The following is a 19,887-nucleotide window of genomic DNA, read 5'->3' on the forward strand; positions in this document are numbered from 1 at the left end:
GTTCCACAACATGAAACTGTTAACAGCTCCTGGTGGTCTGATCCCAGCTATTAGCCCAGACACCTGATTCCAAAACATTCAGTACAGAGAATATTTCAGTAACAATGACAAGGTTAGATATACAAGATCATAACGCATACAATGCAACTGCTGCAAGACAAAAAGACAAGAGACTTAGGACAGTCGATCAACTGATAGAACAGAACAGTCCACTGCTTAATACACGATGGGAGAAAAATAGTGCCAAGTACAGCAGCAGAGTAAATATGGATTTACATCATGAACAGCTGAGATAATGGCTTACCTGGAACCCCAACGGCTGCAAGAATTGGATAATAAATACATTCTATCTGATACATGACTGAATATCCCATTTCTGTGAGAAGCAATGACTTCTGTTGGCCTGGAAACCGCAGCTCCGGCAGGCAGTCTGTGTGGATTCATTACAGCGATCCCTGATTTATACGGGGGGTAAATCTCCACTGACACGGTTATACCCCTGATCATTGCAATTAGTTACTGTCATTTGAACAAACACATTACATCAGCAGCTTTGCCTCCGATGATAATGATGACGTGGATATATCACAAACTTCTCAAAGTTCAGAACCTTGTCTTAATGAGACCTCTCTCAGGAATAAAGTGAAAAGATGTGCTCAGAAAGGACTGGTCCAACAATGAGCGTCTTCATTTACAGTTTTCATATAATTGTATTGACCATGTTCACTCCTGCCGATTCATTTATAAATTTTACAGATTTCTCTACATTGTACATTGAATCCAGGGAGACAAGCAGAACCGTTTCACTCTGCTTCTGCAGTTTCCCACTTAGAATATGAATTTTGAGTCTCTGACACGAAGACAACCTCTATAAGGGACACCATCCTTTCAGGCAAAGCTTAACAACCCTCTGTGTGAAAAATATTCTCCTAATTTCCCCTCTAGTTGCTTTGCCAATTATTTTAAACCTATGACCTCTGGTTACCAATCCAGTTGCCAGAGTGAACAGTTTCCCCTGTTTGCTCTATAAAAACCCTCATTATTTTGAACACCTCTATTTGGTCTCCCCTTAACCTTCTCTGATCTAAGGAGAACAATCCCAGCTTCTCCAATCTCGGCACATAACTGAAGTCCTTCATCCCTGGTATCACTCTGGTAAATCTCCACTGAATCCTCTCCAAGGCCTTGCCATCCTTCTTAAAGTGTGGTACCCAGTGCTGTACACAATCGACCGGCTGAGGCCTATCCAGTCTTTTGTAAAGGTTTAACATCACTTCCCTATTTGAGTATTCAATGCCCCTATTTACAAACCCATATATCCCATACGCTTGCTGAACCACCTTATCAACTTGCCCTGCCACCTTCAAAGTTTTGTGACTATGCGCCCCAAGGTCCGTCTGTTCTTCCACCACCCTCAAAATAGTACATTGACTTACATCGAAACTCCAGCACAGAAACAGGCCATTCGGCCCAACTGGTTTATGCCAGCTTTCATGCTCCACACGAGCCTCCTCCCTCCCTTCTTCATCTAACCCTATCAGGATACCCTATTGCTTTCTCTATCTTGTGCTTATCCAGCTTCCCCTTAAATGCATCGACGTTATTTCCCTCAACTACTCCTTGTGTTAGTGCGTTCCACATTCTTACCACTCTTTGGTAAAGAAGTTTCTCCTGAATTCCCAATTTGATTTATTAGTGACTATTTTATATTTATGACCTCTAATTTTGGACTCCCTTACAATTCGAAACATTTTCTCTACGTCTACCCTACCAAACCCTATCATTATCTTAAAGACCTCGAGCAGGTCACCCCTCAGCATTCTCTTTTCTAGAGAAAAGAGCCCCAGCCTGTTCAGCCTTTCCTGATAAGGATATCCTCTCGGTTCTGCTATCATCCTTGTGAATCTTTTTTGCACACTCTTCAATGCCTTTATATCTTTCTATAATATGGAGACCAGACTGTGCACTCCAAGTGTGGTCTAACCAAGGCTCCGGACAAGTTTAACATAACTTCTTTGCTAATCAATTCTATCCCTCTAGATTTGAACCCCAGTGTTTGATTTGCCTTTTTTAAACTGCATCGCTACTTTTAGTGATTTGTGCATCTGTGCCAGAAGATTTTAGGAAAATTTCAAAATATACTTTATTTCATAAAATTTAAGGATATACAGATTTCAATGTAAATGACACAATTCCCGTTCAAAACAATACAATACAGATCGTAAACACTTTGACCTCATTAATACAATTCAAAACAGAGTACATATCTTCGAATGCATGCTGTACAATACAAGGTGAAATGGCCTTCCACGGTTGCCTTGCCCCATAGCTCCTTATGCTCGGCAGCACCTCGCTTCATTCCATCCCTCAGCACGTACTCCTGGACCTTGGAGTGTGCCAGTCGGCAACACTCGGTCGTGGACAGCTCCTTCAGCTGGAGGACCAGCAGGTTTCAGCGGACCAAAGAACCTCCTTCACCGAGTTGATGGTCTTCCATTAGCAGTTGATATCTGTCTCGGTGTGCGTCCTGGGGAACTGCCCGTAGTGCACAATGTCCTTTGATACTGAAGTGTTGGGAATGAACCAGGACAGATCCAAACGTATCTGTCTCCACACCTTCTGCACCATGGGCAGCCCAGCAGGAGATGGGCGACGGTCTCCTTCTCGCCCTAGCCTCGAGGGCAGCTCGCAGTGGGGCTGAGGTTGTGTGTGTGTTGGTAGGACCGCACTGGGAAGGCCCATCTCACGACCATCCAGGCTACATCCTGGTGCCTGTTGGTCAGTTCCGGCAATGAGACGTTCTGCCAAATAGCATCGACCGTCTGGTCGGGGAACTGCCGGATCGGATCCACCCTCTCCTTTACCTGCAGGACTCCCAGAACATTTCGTGCTGATCACAGTCTGACGGATTTGTGGTCGTCAGGAACCTCTCCACCTGGGACAGGTGGGGGGAGTTTACAGACCAGCTGGATTGGACGTGGTGCATCTGCTCGGCCAGCGTGGCCTGACCCAATCTTTTCAGTGTGGTGGACAGTTGGAACCTTAGCACGTAGTGACACGTGGTTTTTGCACACTGGGGGTCTATACATATCCCGAGGCAGCCACACACAGAGGTGTCCATCAGGATCAGAGCGGCGTGGTGGACACACTTCCCCCTTAATCTGGGGTCTTGTACATGGTGTCCCTGTGCACACGTTCTGCCTTGGACCTCCAGGTAAAGTGGAAGATAGCTCGGGTGACTGTGACGGCGGATCAGCGCAGAACGGGCCAGACCCTGGCCATTTGGAGCAACACCGCGAGTATCTCACACCTTATCACCAGGTTCTTGCCGGGTATGGAGAGGAAGCGCCCCACCCAAGTACCAAGCTTCTGTTCGGCCTTGGCGACCCGCTCCTCCCAGTTCTTGGTGCAGGTCAGGGGACCCCGGAACCAGATCCCCAGCACGTTCAGGTAGTCGGACCTGACGGTGAAGGGGACAAGGGACCGGGCCTCCCACCTGTCAAATAACATGGTTTCGCTTTTATTTCGGTTCACTCTGGCCCCCGAGGCCAGCTGGAAAAGTTTGCAGATGCCCATCAGTCTTTGAACCGACCGCTGATCGGAGCAAAAGTTGGTGACGTCGTCCATGTGCAGGGAAGCCTTAACCTGAGAGTCTCCACTGCCTGGGATCGTCACCCGCCCCAGCCCACCCCGATACCTGCGTCCTTCCTGATGGACACAGCAAACGGATCGATACAAGACATGAACAAGACCACGGTGAGAGATCAGTTTGCCTGACTCCAGATCTGATTGGAACAATCTCCGATGTCCACCCATTGATCAGGACTGCGCTACAGATGTCTGTGTAGAGCGCACCGATCCAATCGTGGATTCCCTCCTCAAACTACATTTTGGAGAGCACGTCCATCATGTTCATGTGGGATATTCTGTGAACGGCCTTCTCCTGGTCGAGGCTGATGAACCAGGTGTTCCCCCTGCTGTTCTGCACATACGCTATCGTATCACTGTGTATCAATTCTATCCCTCGAGAATTTAAGCCCTTTGTTTGATTTACATTTTTAACCTGTGTCGCTACTTTTAGTGATTTGTGTCATTGTACCCAAAGATTTTATTTTTCTTGTACATTCTGTACAATACAATGTGAAATGGCCTCACACGGTGGCCTTTTCCCATAGATCCTTTTCGTAGGTCGCACCTCGCTTCATTATATCCCTCAGGACGTACTCCTGTACCTTGGAGTGTGACAGTCGGCAACACTCGATCATGGACAGCTCTATCGGCTGGGAGACCAGCAGATTTCGGGTGGAACAAAGGGACTCCTTCACCGAGTTGATGGTCTTCCAGTAGCAGTTGATATCTGTCCCTGTGTGCGTCCTGGGGGACTGCCCGTAGAGCACAGCATCATGTGTTACAAATACATCTGTCTCCAGAGTTTCTGCACCAAGGGGCAGCTCACCAGTAGATGGACGGCGGTTTCCTCCCCGCTGCAGCCTCGAGGGAAGCTCACGGTGGTGCTGAGGACAGTGAACTTACTGCTGATTGGAGCAAACGTCGGTGACGTCGTCCATGTATTGGGAGGCCTGAACCTGAGAACATCCGCTGCCCAGGATCTTCACCCCATGATATCTGTATCCGAACTGATGAACGCAGCAAACTGCTCGATGTAACATACGATCAAGGCTGCGGAGAGAGGACAGACCTGCCTGGCTCCAGATCTGATCCGAGAGCTTTCTGACTCCTGCCCGTTGATTAGGACCGTGCGACGGATGTCTGTGTGGAGCAGTTAGATCCAATCGCGGATTCCCTCCTGAAAACATCTTTTGGAGAGCACGTCCATCATGTACGTGTGGGATATTCTGTCAAAGGCCTGCTCCTGGTCCAGGGTGATCCCTGAGCAGCACAAGGCTATCAGAGACATACCTGCCGGGTACAGTACAGGTCTGATCCGGGTGGATCACTCGCTCCAGAGCAGACTTGAGCCTATTGGCGATGACCTTCGACAGAATCTTGTTGTCAACACTTACATGGAAATGGGTGCCCAATTTCTGATTTCTTCCCAATCCCCATTCCGCTTGTAGATAAGGGTGATGATGCCTTTCCTCATGGACTCTGACATGTTGCCTGCCAGAAGCATACCCCCGTACACATCCTGTATGTCTGGCCCTATCCAGTCCCACAGAGCCGAGTACAATTCAACAGGTAAACCATCACTCCCCGGAGTTCTACTCTTCTCGAAGGACTGGACGGCCTTTGTCAGCTCGTCCAATGTCAGTGGCCGATTCATACTCTCCCGCATAAAAGGATTTGCTGATCCTCAGTATGTCGGTCTGTGAAGATGTCACTGAGCCGTCTTCCTCCTTCAGGCTGCTGATCACAGAGATCTCTCTGTGAAGCTTCTGGAAGAAGAAGCGCGAGCACTTCTCACCCTGCTCCACGGAGCGGACACTGGACCGGAAGATGTTCTTTGAGGCCTCGGAGAAGAAGAGCGAGGATTACTGGCCCTTCACCGCCTGCAGTTCTTCCCAGACATCGACACCAATCGACTGCAGCTGCGGCAGATCCTGAATGCTTTTCTGGAGCTGTGCCACTTCCCTCTGCCTCTCTCTCGTCTTCTGAACGCCTTTGAGGATGAAGAACCGCTTGATGTTGGACTTGATCGCTTCCCACCAGTGCACCGTGGAGGCGAAGGGGGGGTTGTACGGTCCTCCAACCTGTGTAATCCCTCTTTAGTTCCTTGATGTTCTCCGGGGTCAACAGTCCCACGTTCAGCTTCCAGATCCCGCAACCCGCCCTCTTGTCCTCCAGCGATTGACAGTCGGCCAGTAGGAGGCAGTGGTCAGGAAGAAACACCGGCTGGACGTGGGTGGACCTGATCTTGAGTGTTGGGGACACAAATAGGAAGTCTATCCTGGAACGGACAGTCCCGTCTGGCCTGGACCAGGTGTACCTCTGCGGCGCTCGGTCTGCCGAGTTGCTGAAGACGACATGAAGCTTTGCTTCTTTCACTGCTTCCATCAGGAGTTTGGAAGTGGTGTCCAGTATTCCGCCGCCCCCGCTGGATCGTCCAGCCGCATTGATGATGCAGTTGAAGCCTCCGGCGAGAACGATCGGCCTGGACGTCGCCAGCAGCATCGGGAGATGCTGGAAGACCTCCAGAATCTCGGTGTTGAGGATCGTACACATTAGAATCATAGAATCATAGAAAGTTTACAGCACGAAAGGAGGCCATTCAGCCCATCGAATCAGTGCCGCTCAATGCAACAGCAATCCACTAGTCCCAGTCCCCCGCCCTATCCCCGTAGCGCTGCTTTTTTTTACTTTCAAGTGCTGATCCAGTTCCCTTTTGAAGGCCATGATTGAATCTGCCTCCACCATTCCCTCGGGCAGTGCATTCCAGATCATAACCACTAGCGGTGTCGAAAAGTTTTTCCTTTTCTTTTGCCAGTCACCTTAAATCTACACCCTTTGGTTCTTGACCCTTCTGCCAAAGGGAACAGTTTCTCGCTATCTACTCTGTCTGGACACTTCATTATTTTGAATACCTCCATCAAATCTCCTTGAAACCTGTCTGTTCCAAGGAGAAAAACACCAGCTTCTCCAGTCTATCGACGTAACTAAAGTCCGTCATCCCTGGAATCATTCTAGTAAATCTCTTCTGCACCCTCTCTAAGGCCTTCACATCTTTCCTGAAGTGCGGTGCTCAGAAATTGATACAATGCTCCAGTTGTGGCCGAACCAGTGTTTAATAAAGGTTCATCATGACTTCCTTACTTTTGTACTCTATGCCTCTATTGATAAAGCCCAGGATCCGGTATGCTTTTTAACCGCTTTCTCAAACTGTTCTGCCACCTTCAACGATGTATGTCCACATATCCCCAGATCTCTCTGTTCCTGTACGCCTTTTAGAATTGTGTCCTCTAGTTTATATTGCCTCTCCTCGTTTTTCCAACTGAAATGTACCACTTTGCAATTTTCTGCGTTAAATTTCATCTGCTACGTGTCCGCCCATTTCACCAGCCTGTTCATATCCTCTTGAAGTCTATCACAATCCTCCTCACTGTTCACTACCCTTCCAAGTTTCGTGCCATCTGCAAATTTTGAAATTATGCCCTGTACACCCAAGTCCAAGTCATTAATAACTATCAAGAAAAGCAGTGGTCCCAGCCCCAACCCCTGTGGAACACCACTGTACACACCCTCCAGTCCGAAAAACAACCATTCACCACTACTTTCTGCTTCGTGTCCCTTAGCCAATTCTGTATCCATATCGCTACTGCCCTCTTTATTCCATGGGCTGCCATATTGATGACAAGCCTACCATGCGGTACTTTATCAAACGCCTTTTGAAAGTCCAGAGACACCACATCAGCTGTACTGTCCTCATGTACCCTCTCTGTGACCTCATCAAAAAACTCTATCAGGTTAGTTAAACACGATTTGCCTTTAACAAATCCGTGCTGACTTTCCCTAATCAATTCACCCTCGTCCAAGTGACTGTTAATTCTGTCCCGGATTATCGTTTCTTACTTCCCTCAGCAACCTGGGATGCATCCCATCTGGACCGGGTTACTTATCTACTTTAAGCACAGCTAGCCTTTCAATTACCTCTTCTTTACCAATTTTTAGCCCATCCAGTACCTCAACTATATCTTCCTTTATTGAGATTCTGGCAGCATTTTCTTCCTTGGTAAAGACAAATGTAATGTATTCATTTAGTACCTGGGCCATCCCCTCTGCCTCCAAGAGTAGATCTCCTTTATGGTCCCTAATCAGGCCCACCCCTCCTCTTATTACACGTTTACTGCTTACATGCCTGTAGAAGACTTTGGGATTCCCTTTTATGTTGGCCACAGTCAGAGCGGGATGTTCTTGTACAGAATGTCTGCTATGCGCAGGCGGCCCTCCACCACCTCCTTAACCTCGGTGATGGTGAATTGACGTCCTCGCAGCAGAATCCCCAGGCCCGAGGATTGACTATCGTTGATTCCCGACCAGTTCGACTGCCCGTGGGTCCAAATGCGTGACCACTGTCGGTAGTTGCTAAGGTGCGGGATCACACACTCCTGCAAGAACAGCATGTCCTTCTTGACCCTCGATAGGTCGTTCAGAGTTGCAGCACACCGTGTAGTAGCTTTAATACTACACACGTTTAAGGATGCAATTTTGAAAGCCATTTTAAAAATACAAACGACAACCATTAACGTCTTCCAATTGCATCAGTCCAGGTTCAACGTTACCGTCCATTTCCAACCCTCGGGCCAGATTTTGCATTGGTGTCATGTGCAGGAACTTCTGGACAGTCCTTGGGCTGACGACATAGGCCTGCCCTCCTTTGGGAGAGCGTCTGCGTTCGGCGGTCAACAGCGGGATTTCTTGTGGTGGTATGTCCGTCACTTCTGCGGCCAAGTCCAACTCCTCGGCCTTTGCTGCTTGTGCGTTCGCCGTGACTGTCGTGCTGCTCCTAGTGTTCCGGATTTGGGGTGCGTTGGATGCGTCCCTGCTCCCGGTGTCCCAGAGCGGGGTGTTACTGTTCCCGAGTCACTGAAGCTGGAGCGTGCTGTCTGTGTCACTTCTCCCGGTGTCCCAGAGCGGGGTGTTACTGTTCCCGAGTCACTGAAGCTGGAGCGTGCTGTCTGTGTCACTTCTCCCGGTGCCCCAGAGCGGGATGTTACTGCTCCCGAGTCCCTGGAGCTGGAGCGTGCTGTCTGTGTCTCTTCTCACTGTTGCGTTTTGCAACTTCCTTCGATGAAGGCGGGGTCTCCCCCCTTTTTCCTGTTCATCAGCCGAGGAGCAGCCGCTCTTGTCCATTGAGGACTCGAAGCTCCTTTTGCTGCCGGTCCCGCCTTTGGCGTCAGTTCCCTTGATCCGACAGGACTTCCTCTTTTTCTTTTTCTGTCTGTTCCATCCTTCTTCCGCCCCTGGTTCACCTTCCATCGGCTCAGGGAGAGTCTCGGGGTTGAGTGTCGGGGCTTGGTTGGTTTTCTTGACGCTCCCTGCCTTTTCCTTTTCCTCCTCTTGGTCTTTGGCTTTTTCACAGGAGTCGCCGAAGTGGGGGAAGGGGTCTGACCTCCATTGGTGCAGCCACGACTGCGGCTTTCCTCACCTGCGTGGCCTGCCCTCCTGTCAGTCCAGTGCCTGTTGTCCATCTTGCTGCAGTTTCTACAGATCACCACCTTGCAGGAGGCCGCCTCGTGCCCGGGTTTGCCGCAGGAGCGACACACTCTGGGCTGCCCTTGGTACACCGCACACCCACGACTCGTCCCAATCACGAAGCTTGAGGGGAGGTGAGTGATGTTTCCCGGGCCATTCACACTCAGCGTCGCCGTGATGCTCCTCTCGTTCGTCCAGATCACGAAAATTACCTCGATGTTGATGCTCCAGTCCGCGCCATCCACGTTTCTCCTGAGGAATGTCAGCACATCCATGACGGGCACATGTGTGTTGAACATGTGGACCGTCAGGGGCCCTTCCTTCCCCAGTGGGGGTGTGAAGAGCGGCTCCTCAGTGTGAAGTGACAGCGGCCCTTCCATCCCCAGTGGGAGTGTGAAGAGCGGTGTGTGTGATAGATGGATAGAGAGATAGATAGATAGAGAGACAGGTCGATAGATAGTTAAATAGATGGATGGAGAGATAGATGGATAGAGAGATATATAGGTAGATAGATGGATAGAGAGAAATATGGATAGAGAGATAGATGGATAGATAGATGGCGAGATAGATAGATAGATAGATAGATAGATAGATAGATAGATAGATAGATAGATAGATACATTTAAAGCAGTGGAGAGACAACAATACATACAAATCAGTCGAAGTAGATTTATATTGATTTTTAATAAGGTGAAAATAACAATGGATATAGTGAAAGAGATAAAGAAACATAAAATTAGTAGAAAGAGAGCACGATAGACAGATTTATAATTAGAGACAGAGTTAGAGATTGGCAGAAGGAGCGATGGAGAAGTGGAGTAAGTTGGAACATTGGGGGCGGGGGGCGGGGAGTGGGTGCAGGAATAGTCTGTCTTTTTGTGATAGTTTAATTGAAATGTATTGAGTCAATTGAAGATCAATTAGCAATGGACAACTACAAATTGCCCGGTACAAACTCAAATATCCCTCGCCCCAATAAAGCTATGCCGGTAAAGAAACAACTCTATTGACACCCAAACTGAACGGCATCAAATCAGCAAAGGTTACTTGAAAGGCATCTCGTGATGAGCTTCAGACTGAATGTACTGGGGATGTTGTACTGAATTAGGCCGACCATGGAAGGCCCTGCAGTGATACGACATATCACGTGTTTCTCTGTTCTAATGTTGAGAAAAGACTCGAAATTAATTGAATACAACTGCAGTTCCTGAACGGGACTTTCTCCTTCACCTTAATATCCTCTAAACAGATCCGCCGCCTATCAAAGTCAACCTGCTTGACCTGTTCGGACTTTGACATTTGAGTTAATGATTAGTTTTGGGGTACATCGGAACATAGGAAGAGGAGTAGGCCAATCAACCCCTCGTGCCTGCTCCACCATTTGATAAGGTCATAGCTGATCTGTGATCTAACTCCATATACCTGCCTTTAGCCCATATCCCTTCATACCTTTGGTGGCCAAAAAGCTATCTATCTCAGATTTAAATTTAGCAATTGAGCTAGTATCAATTTTCCGTTTGCAGAAGAGAGTTCCAAACTTCTACCACCCTTTGTGTGTAGTACTGTGTTAGTTTGAGGTGCTGGATTCTTTTGAGGAACACTCTTGGTTTGAGGTGCTGTAATTGTTTGAGGAACACTCTTGGTTTGAAGTGCTGTAATTGTTTGAGGAACACTATTCGTTTGAGGTGCTGTAATTGTTTAAGGAACACTATTACTTTGAGGTGCTGTATTTGTTTGAGGAACACTATTAGTTTGAGGTGCTGTATTTGTTTAGGTCCAGTATTAGTTTGACGTGCTGTATTTGTTTGAGGACCACTAATAGTTTGAAGTGCTGTATTTGTTTAGGTCCAGTATTAGTTTGGGGTACTGTATTAGTTTGAGGAACACTATTAGTTTGAGGTGCGGTATTTGTTTGAGGAACACTATTAGTTTGAAGTGCTGTATTGTTTGAGGAACACTATTAGTTTGAGGTGCGGTATTTGTTTGAGTTCCTGTATTAATTCGAAGTACAGTATTCGTTTAAGGTGCTGTATTAGTTTGAGGTGCTGTATTAATTCGAGATACGGTATCAGTTTGAGGTACTGTATTTGTTTGAAGTACTGTATTAATTCGAGGTACAGTATTAGTTTGAGGTGCTGCGTTAGTTTGAGGTGCTGTATTAGTTTGAGATGCTGTACTAATTTGAGGCAATATATTAGTTTGAGGTACTGTATTAGCCTGAGGTGCTGTATCAGTTTGAGGTGTTCTTTAGTTTGAGGTGTTGTATTGGCTTGAGGTGCTCTATTAGTATGAGGTGCATATTAGTTTGAGGTGCTGTATTAGTTTGAGGTGTTGTAGTAGTTTGTGGTTTTATATTAGTTTCAGAATCTGTATCAGTTTGAGGTGATGTATTAGATTAAGGTGCTGTATTCGTTTGAGGTACTGTATTAGTTTGAGGTACTTTATTAGTTTGAGATGCTGTATTAGATTGAGATGCTGTATGAGTTTGAGGTATTATATTAGTTTCAGGTTCTGTATAGGTTTGAGGTACTGTATTAGTTTAAGGTGTTGTATTTGTTGGAGGTAGTGTATTAGTTTGAGGTACTTTATTAGTTTGAGACGTTGTATTAGCTTGAGGTATTATATTAGTTTCAGATTCTCTATCCGTTTGAGGTACTGTATTAGTTTGAGGTACTGTTTAATTTGAGAAGCTCTATCAATTTGAGGTGTTATATTAGTTGGGGTATCTGTATTGTGAGGAAAGTGTTAGTCTTTATATTGAAGTAATATTAACCTTTTGCTTTTGACTCTTAAGTAAGGAAGTATAAATCTCTGTTGGGAGAATGAAACTACAATCATAAGACAGATTTGCTTCATTTGATATGCATGCATATGATTAATATAGAGACGAGTAGATTCTGAAGTCCAGAAATTCTTTGATTTTAGCTGATATCATTATACTCGTAAGTTTAATTATTCTTTCGATATAAACAATTCTCTGACCATCATAACAAGGCCTTTAAATCATTCAGAGCTGGTGTGTATGTGTGTCAGGCAGCATTGTGTGCTATTCGTCTTACCAGATTCATAGGGAAGCAGGAGAGGTGTGACATCTGTATAATTGCTACGTATCATTCCAAGCTGACGGAGCGGGAAAGGGCTGTACTGGTGAGAGATAAACACCATTCTGCTTTCTGGTCAATGGGCAAGGCCATATGTTTTAACGAACAAGTTCAAAAGTTATAGTTATAATTAATGCCTAAAGCAGAACACCTGGCTGTGTGGAAGGAGCCTGCTTGCACCACAAGGCGACATCTAGTGGAGGAGTGTAGTTAGGTGATGAGGGAAGTGATACTCTGATAACATGGACAATGCTGGAAACCCTCAGCAGGTCAGGCAGCATCTGTGGAGAGAGAAACAGAGTTAATGTTTCAGGTCAATGACCTTTCATCAGAACCAAGTTGGGCAGTTGTGTTAGGTAATAGTATGAAACATAGGAATTGTTTCACTCATGTGGGGTGATTTGGAGACTTTTCAGTCTTTGGAAGTTCAAGATCAAAAGTAAAATAAGGGCTTCTCCGGGATTTGAACCAGGACCTCTTATATATTTGGATTAATAACCAAAAAGCGAGAATCAACCCCTGGATGAACCAGCCCACGGATACAAAACAATGCACTCAAGAGTCAGCTATCGTAAAACACTTTTTGGTGGCTATCCTTGATAAGCAATTATGAGTACAGGTTGCAAAGACTAGACTTGCATTCCCTTGAGTATAGAATATTAAGAGGTGATCTAATTGAGGTGTTTAAGATGATTAAAGGATTTGACAGGGCAGATAGAGACTATTTCCACTGGTGGGGAGACTCCAGAACAAGGGTGTGTAACGTTAAAATTAGAGCTTGGCCGTTCAGGGGTGATGTCAGGAAGCACTTCTTCACACAAAGGGGAGTGGAAATCTGGAACTCTCTCCCTCAAAAAGCAGTTGAGGCTGGGGGTCAATTGAAAATTTCAAAACTGAGATTGATAGATTTTGGGGCTAATTCGGGAGTTTAATGACTTTGACATTTTTTTCCCTGTGACTTGTATAGTTTCGATCGATGAAATGTTCGTCAAAAGTGTCAGTGTAAAGAGAGTCAGCAGGTCATGTTTTCCATTGACACTTCCTTCAGACCTGAGACCGAAAAGTTTGTCGTTTTCATAGTGTAGCGGTTATCGTGTTCACCAGTTACATGCAGAAAGTGCCCGATTTGATCTCGGAGGGAAGCATTTTGTTGGGATTTGCTCCCCATAAACCTCCAGGGTCGAGTTTCTTCAAGTGTGAAAGGGGATACAAACCTTTTTAAATTTAACAGCGGCTGCACCGGATTCCTGGTATAATAAGCACGAAACATTTTTAAGCAGACTCCTAAAATACAGTATGTAAAATGGGAAGGGATAAAAGTTCATGAAATGCAAAGCGCAAAGATTTATTAACGTTTCAATTGTCAGTTCGCAAACAAGTTAGCATTTCCTTCAGTGTGCAACAGAACGTATGAATGGTGATTGAAAAGAACAATAAGTGTCTCACAGACTTGAATTATTTTTGTGCAATGAACTATTCCCAACCACAAGGGAACACTGCATCAATCACATATATTTAAGTAAGTAATAACTATATATGCATATATAATCGATGCCATCAGTTAACCTCGTGGCGCAACGGTAGCGCATCTGACGCCAAATCAGAAAGCTGCGTGTCCAAATCACGACGAAGTTACTATTTATCTTACCATTCATAGGAGCCTGGATAATTTCGGAATTAATGCTTTTTAACAATAAACGGAACTTTGGTCACTAGTTCTGCGGTGCCAGGGAGGGAAGCTTCTTTTCAAAATAAACTGCTGGTAGCGGTGAGCAAGTTCAGGCACAGCAGGTGTTGGGACAAGTGAGTGAACCGTCTTAGTTCAGTTGGTTGTTGCTTAAACGCCCGGGTGCTTGATTCTGACACATTGATGGGCCCGACAGACAAGGAAGTAGCAGTGTCCTCAGGCTTGGCTAGCTCAGTCGGCAGAGGCATTCACCTCAGGATCGTGTGTGCTAGTTTCAACTTTTATGCTGCACTCATGAGCGGACCCCAGCGCTCCATTTTCGCTGAAATGGAGAATTTCTCCGCCACCTTTTTCTTGATATCACAATTGCTGGCGTGGGAGTGAAAACGGCCCTCCGCTTCACTGTGAGTGCAAGAGACAAGTCTGTCGGTGCCGCGTGGCGTCCAATGAATGACAAAACTTTGAAAGAAGAGTTAGTGATTCAGGTGCACAAACCTCGGTGGTGGATAAGAGATTTTTTTGTCAGAGCTTCCAGCCTTGCCTTCATCTCTTGCCCTTTGCAAGGCACTTTTTCCGGTTTAAATGTACAAACAGGGTGAGTTGGTGATCGGGGGTACTGCAGGAGATTCAGCGGCCCCGGGTGAGACACAGAAAAATCCGCCCAAGCCCTGTCCCAATGTCCGTTTGTGGAAGTAAGCACGAGAGGGGACGGTGTAACGTTCCAGTCAAACCTTCTGTCCGGGAACGCCTCGATTTTAAAATTCTCATCCTTGCTTTCAAATCCCACCATGGCCCTCGCCCCACCCTACAACTGTAACCTACAACCCTCCCAGATCATGTGGCTACAAGGGCAGGTCAGAGGATCGGTATTCTGCGGCGAGTGACTCACCTCCTGACTCCCCAAAGCCTTTGCACCATTTACAAGGCACAAGTCAGGAGTGGATGATTGCAGCTCCAACAACACTCAAGAAGCTCGACACCATCCAAGACAAAGTAGCCCGCTTGATTGGCACCCCATCCACCACCCTAAACATTCATTCCCTTCACCACTGGCGCAATGTGGCTGCAGTGTGTACCATCCACAGGATGCACTGCAGCTGCAGCAACTCGCCAAGGCTTCTTCGACAGCACATCCCAAACCCGCGACCTCTACCACCTAGAAGGACAAGGGCAGCAGGCACATGGGAACAACACGACCTGTACGTTCCCCTCCAAGTCACACACCATCCTGACTTGGAAATATATCGGCCGTTCCTTCATCGTCGCTGGAACTCACGACATAACAGCACATGGACTGCATCGGTTCAAGAAGGCGGCTCAACACCACCTTCTCAAGGGCAATTAGGGATGGGCACTAAATGCCGGCCTCGCCAACGACGTCCACATCCCATGAACGAATAAAAACAATCTGTGCTCCTCCAATTCTGGCCTCTTGCGCATCCTCGATTTTAATCGCTCCACCATTGGCGGCCGTGCCTTCAGCTGCCGAGGCCCGAAGCTCTGGAATTCCCTCCCTAAACCTCTCCGCCTCTCTCTCCTTTAACACATACCTTAAAACCTAACTCTCCGACTCAGCTTTTGGTAACCTGTCCCAATATCTCCTTATGTGGCTTAGTGTCAAGTTTTGTTTAATAACTCTCCTGTGAAGCACCTTGTGATGTTTTACTACGTTAAAGGCGCTATATAAATGCAGGTTGTGTCCTCTGGTTATCGACCCTCCTGCCAATGGAAACAACTACTCCCCATCCATTCTATCAAAATCCCCTCATAATTTGAACACCTCTATTAAATCTCCCCTTCACCTCTTTTTGCTCGAAGGAGAACAATCCCAGCTTGTCCAGTCTCTCCACATAACCCATCCACGGACACGATGGAAGGCGGAGGGTTGCAACCAGGTTTGCAAATTATTGCCAGTCGGGAGCTGGACAAATCGAAAGGAACCGAAATGACAAAGAGCTTTGTGAATCTGTCGATACGCTTTGGGAAACAGAATTGGAGACAAATAAAGGACTGACCAGACAGGCGGCCAAGACGCAGCTGAGTCGGCATGTTCCCCTGGAACAGTTACTCTGATGCTGTATTTGAAAGCGTTCCCAGTTGCTGCAGATCAGGGATCAAAACCTGACATGAGCGCAAGAACGCTCACAACACTTCATCTTTATTTTTTCATGGGATGTGGGCGCCGCGTCGCTGGCGAGGCCAGCATTTATTGCCCATCCTTAATTGCCCTTGAGAAGGTGGTGGTGAGCCGCCTTCTTGAACCGCTGCAGTCCGTGTGACGAAGGTTCTCCCACAGTGCTAATTAGTAACAGACAAAGCACCGGTGGGCGCGCCGGTTGCAGGAGAGCTGGTTGGCGGTGATATCGACGCTGTGAGCGAGACAAGACCGTTCCCATGTTTCCACGAACAATGTCCCATCCTTTATTTCTGGAAAAGTAACACTGATAGTGGACAATTGCATTTCTGTGGCTGCAACATGTAACTTTGGCTAGGTGACACGCTGCTTTAGTGTATCTTGCAAGAACAAAAACATCAGATGGTCTTTTTGGTGCATTCGGTTAGCGCGTTCGGTTATTAACTGAAAGGTCGGTGTTTCGAGTCCACCCAGAAACTGGGAGCACTTTAAATGACTCCGATCTCTTCATCTCATTTCAAGTTTTCTAATGTGTGATTTGTCTGCAAGAAAACACGATGTAAACAACGTCATCTGAGCATGCCTGATTCGCCATAATTTACACTGCGGTCGGATATCAGGCGCATGAAAAAAAACAGTGAAATGTTTGTGTGGGCGCGATGCTCTGGGATTCCCTGCCTGACCATCACCACCGATCCTTCTCTGCAGCCTTCCGAAATACAGCGCAGTAAATGTATCCCTGGGAAATGAGCGCCTGGACAGTAATACGGAAATTAGTTTGGCTGAGGGGTTATATCCCTATCACGGCGCTTGAGCCGTCAGGTTTCCGTAGTGTAGTGGTTATCACGTTCGCCTCACACGCGAAAAGTCCCTGGTTCGAAACCAGGCGGAAGCATTTTAAAACCTTGTTCCCATTAAAAATGAGTCAATATTTCACGATTCACACTGCTGATTCAATGTGAACAAAGTCCATATCTCACAGCCATGTTATTGCAGTTCGCCGCGAGCAGGCAATGAAAGCCAGCGTCATCTTGGGGGTGGAGGCTGCTTCCAATACTGTCTCACACCCCGTGGGACCTGGCGGAGATTTGATAAACCCGATCTATTCAACCAAGGTGGGATAAATGAATCGGTGTTTGAGAAACATTCATCTGGATCATAAAAATCCAGGACTCCAGATCAAAAGGCTGCGTGTTCACATCACATCGGGGTCACTGTTTCTTTCACCGCTCACATGACACTGGATAATCCCAGAATGAAGGTTTTAATTGCTTTTTCAACAACAAAAAACAGAAGTTTGGTCAAAACCCTGACTCAGTACCTACGCATTGGCAGGGAGGGAAGCGACTGATACTTTCGTTTATTTCACGCAACAAACTGACACGAATACTGGTGTTGATTCAAAATCGACCTGCAGATGGACACACACAGAAAAAAGACAACCACAGAAACAGGCAGCAACTACTTGCATATATATTTAGCGCCTTTAACGTGGTCAGACGATTTAAGCTCGGTGAACTTGCTTCAGCTTTCTGAAATGTACTTGTCCATCCTTCAGAGGTCACGGAAAATATATGTTTTGCCTTTCGAAAAAAGACGCGAAAAGCAGAGACATTTCTTGTTTTCAACACGGCTGGTGAAATGGCCGGACTATCAAAATTTAAAGGCGACTACCTAAAAATCACATCGTGCAAATTAAAATCAAGGTTACTATTTACTTATGTCTGTAAGAAATAACAATAAACAAATCAGTCAGCGTCCGTGGTGAGACGGTGTCGAACTTGTTTGCTGCGAAGTTCACCGCTGGGCTAAAGCTGACGCCGTTTAAAGGACGCGAACCCACTCAATTTAAAGGATGGGCTCATAACCAACAGGTCCCGTCAATGTCAAACACCTCCTTTCTTGTTCAATAGAGGGAGCAGAGGCGTGTGCATCATCAGACGCCAGCAACTTTAAGAAATGGAAGAGATAAAGGCACAGATGCAAGTTCCAAATCTTTTCAATGCAAAGTTATTTCACTTTACTTAAAGTGCCGTGAGGCTGAAAACGGGCCCCAGATGATTTGCGTTCACTCGTGACTTGTTTTTCAGTGTTTGTCCGTCAGGTTTGCAATTTAATTTGTATTGGATATTGAAGATATTTCAGGATGATTGCACAACATACCATGTGTAAAGCAACCATCTTGATAACTTCAATCATCACACACTCCACATCGACGCTGCAGAGGCCCCAGCACCCCTTTCAATATTGTTTTACTTAACTCACAGTTTTCAAAAGGGAATTGGATAAACGCTTGAATGGAAACTTTTTCAGGGCTATGGGGAAACAGCAGGCGAGCGGGACTAACTGCACAGCTCTTTCAGAGAGCTGGCACACGCACGATGGGCAGAGAGAAACTATTTCCGCTGGTCGAGGATTCTAGGACTTGGGGGAAAAGTCTAAAAATTAGAGCCAGACCTTTCAGGAGTGAGATTAGAAAACACTTCTACGTACAAAGGCTATGTTCCGATGCTCCTCTGTTCCTATGATATTATTAATATAGAATTCCGACAAGCATTTGATAAGGTTCCACACAAGGGACTGTTGGCAAAAATGAAAGCGCGTGGAACTTGAGGCAACGTATTGACATGGGTAGAGAATTGTTTCGGAGATAGGAGACAGAGAGTAGGGATAATGGGTATATACTCCAATTGGCAGGATGGGACTAGTGGTGTCCCCCAGGCCTCTGTAACTGGGGTCTCAGTTTGTCACCATATTTATCAAATACTTTGATGAAGGAATAGAGAGTCGTATATTCAAGTTTGTTGATGACACTAAGTTAGGTGGGACAGTGAGTCGTGTGGATGCGATTGTAAAGTTGCAAAGGGACATTGATAGATTAAGTGAGTGGGCAAAACTATGGCAGATGGAGTTCAATGTGGGGTAATCCACTTTGGACTTATGGTCAGGGTATTTTCCAAATGGTAAGAAGCTAGGAACTGTGGAGAAGCAGAGAGAATTAACGGTTCATTTACATAAATCAGTAAAAGCTAACGGACGGATCCAAAAATAATTTAAAAGGCTAACGGAATGTTCGCCTTTATCTCAGGGGGCGGGAATATAAAGAAGTGGAAGTTATGTTCCAGTTATATAAAGCTCTGGTTAGACTGCGTCTGGAGTAACAGCATTCAGTTTTGGACACTGCACCTCAGGAAGGATAGATTGGCCTTGGAGGGGGTGCAGAGCAGATTCACCAGAATGTTACCGGGGCTAAAAAGGTTAAATTATGAGGACAGGCTGCATAGACTCGGCTCGTATTTAACATGTTTAAATGATTCGATAGAATAGAGAGAGAGAATCAATTTCCTCTGGGGAATCAAGAACGAGGGGGACATAACCTTAAAATTAGAACCAGACCATTCAGATTCGAAATCAGGAAGCACTTTTTTACACAAAGGGCAGTAGAAGTCTGGAACTCTGTCCCCCAAAAGGCTGTGGATGCCGGGGGTCAATTGAAGCTTTCAAGACTGAGATCGATCGATTTTGTTGGGTTTCGAGGGATAGGGAGTAAAGGCGGGTAAATGGATTTGAGGTTCAGATCATCTCTGATCTCATTGAAGGGCAGAATAGGTTCAAGGGGCGAAATGGCCTCCTCCTGTTCCCAATGGAAATGTTGAGAATATGTTTTGTTGAGTCTGTGACGTCAGGGTCAAACCCCTGTCCAAACAAGGCAGGTCACATTTGGGAGTTTAATAACTTTGAAATGAACATTTTTCTTTTGTGACTTGTGCAACTTCGATCAATTGAATAGTTATGAAAGAGAATCAATGCAGTCA

The 19,887-nt window shown here is 46.3% G+C and overlaps 1 non-coding gene across 1 annotated transcript; it reads left to right on the forward strand.

The window, feature by feature from the left end:
- The first annotated feature begins 16,894 nt into the window (after nt 1–16,894).
- trnav-cac (transfer RNA valine (anticodon CAC)) lies at nt 16,895–16,967 on the forward strand. Its single transcript has one exon. It is a non-coding gene; the product is annotated as a tRNA-Val (tRNA).
- Nucleotides 16,968–19,887: the final 2,920 nt, after the last annotated feature.

This window comes from Heptranchias perlo, unplaced genomic scaffold (genome assembly GCF_035084215.1).
Source record: "Heptranchias perlo isolate sHepPer1 unplaced genomic scaffold, sHepPer1.hap1 HAP1_SCAFFOLD_59, whole genome shotgun sequence".
Taxonomy (NCBI): Eukaryota; Metazoa; Chordata; class Chondrichthyes; order Hexanchiformes; family Hexanchidae; genus Heptranchias; species Heptranchias perlo.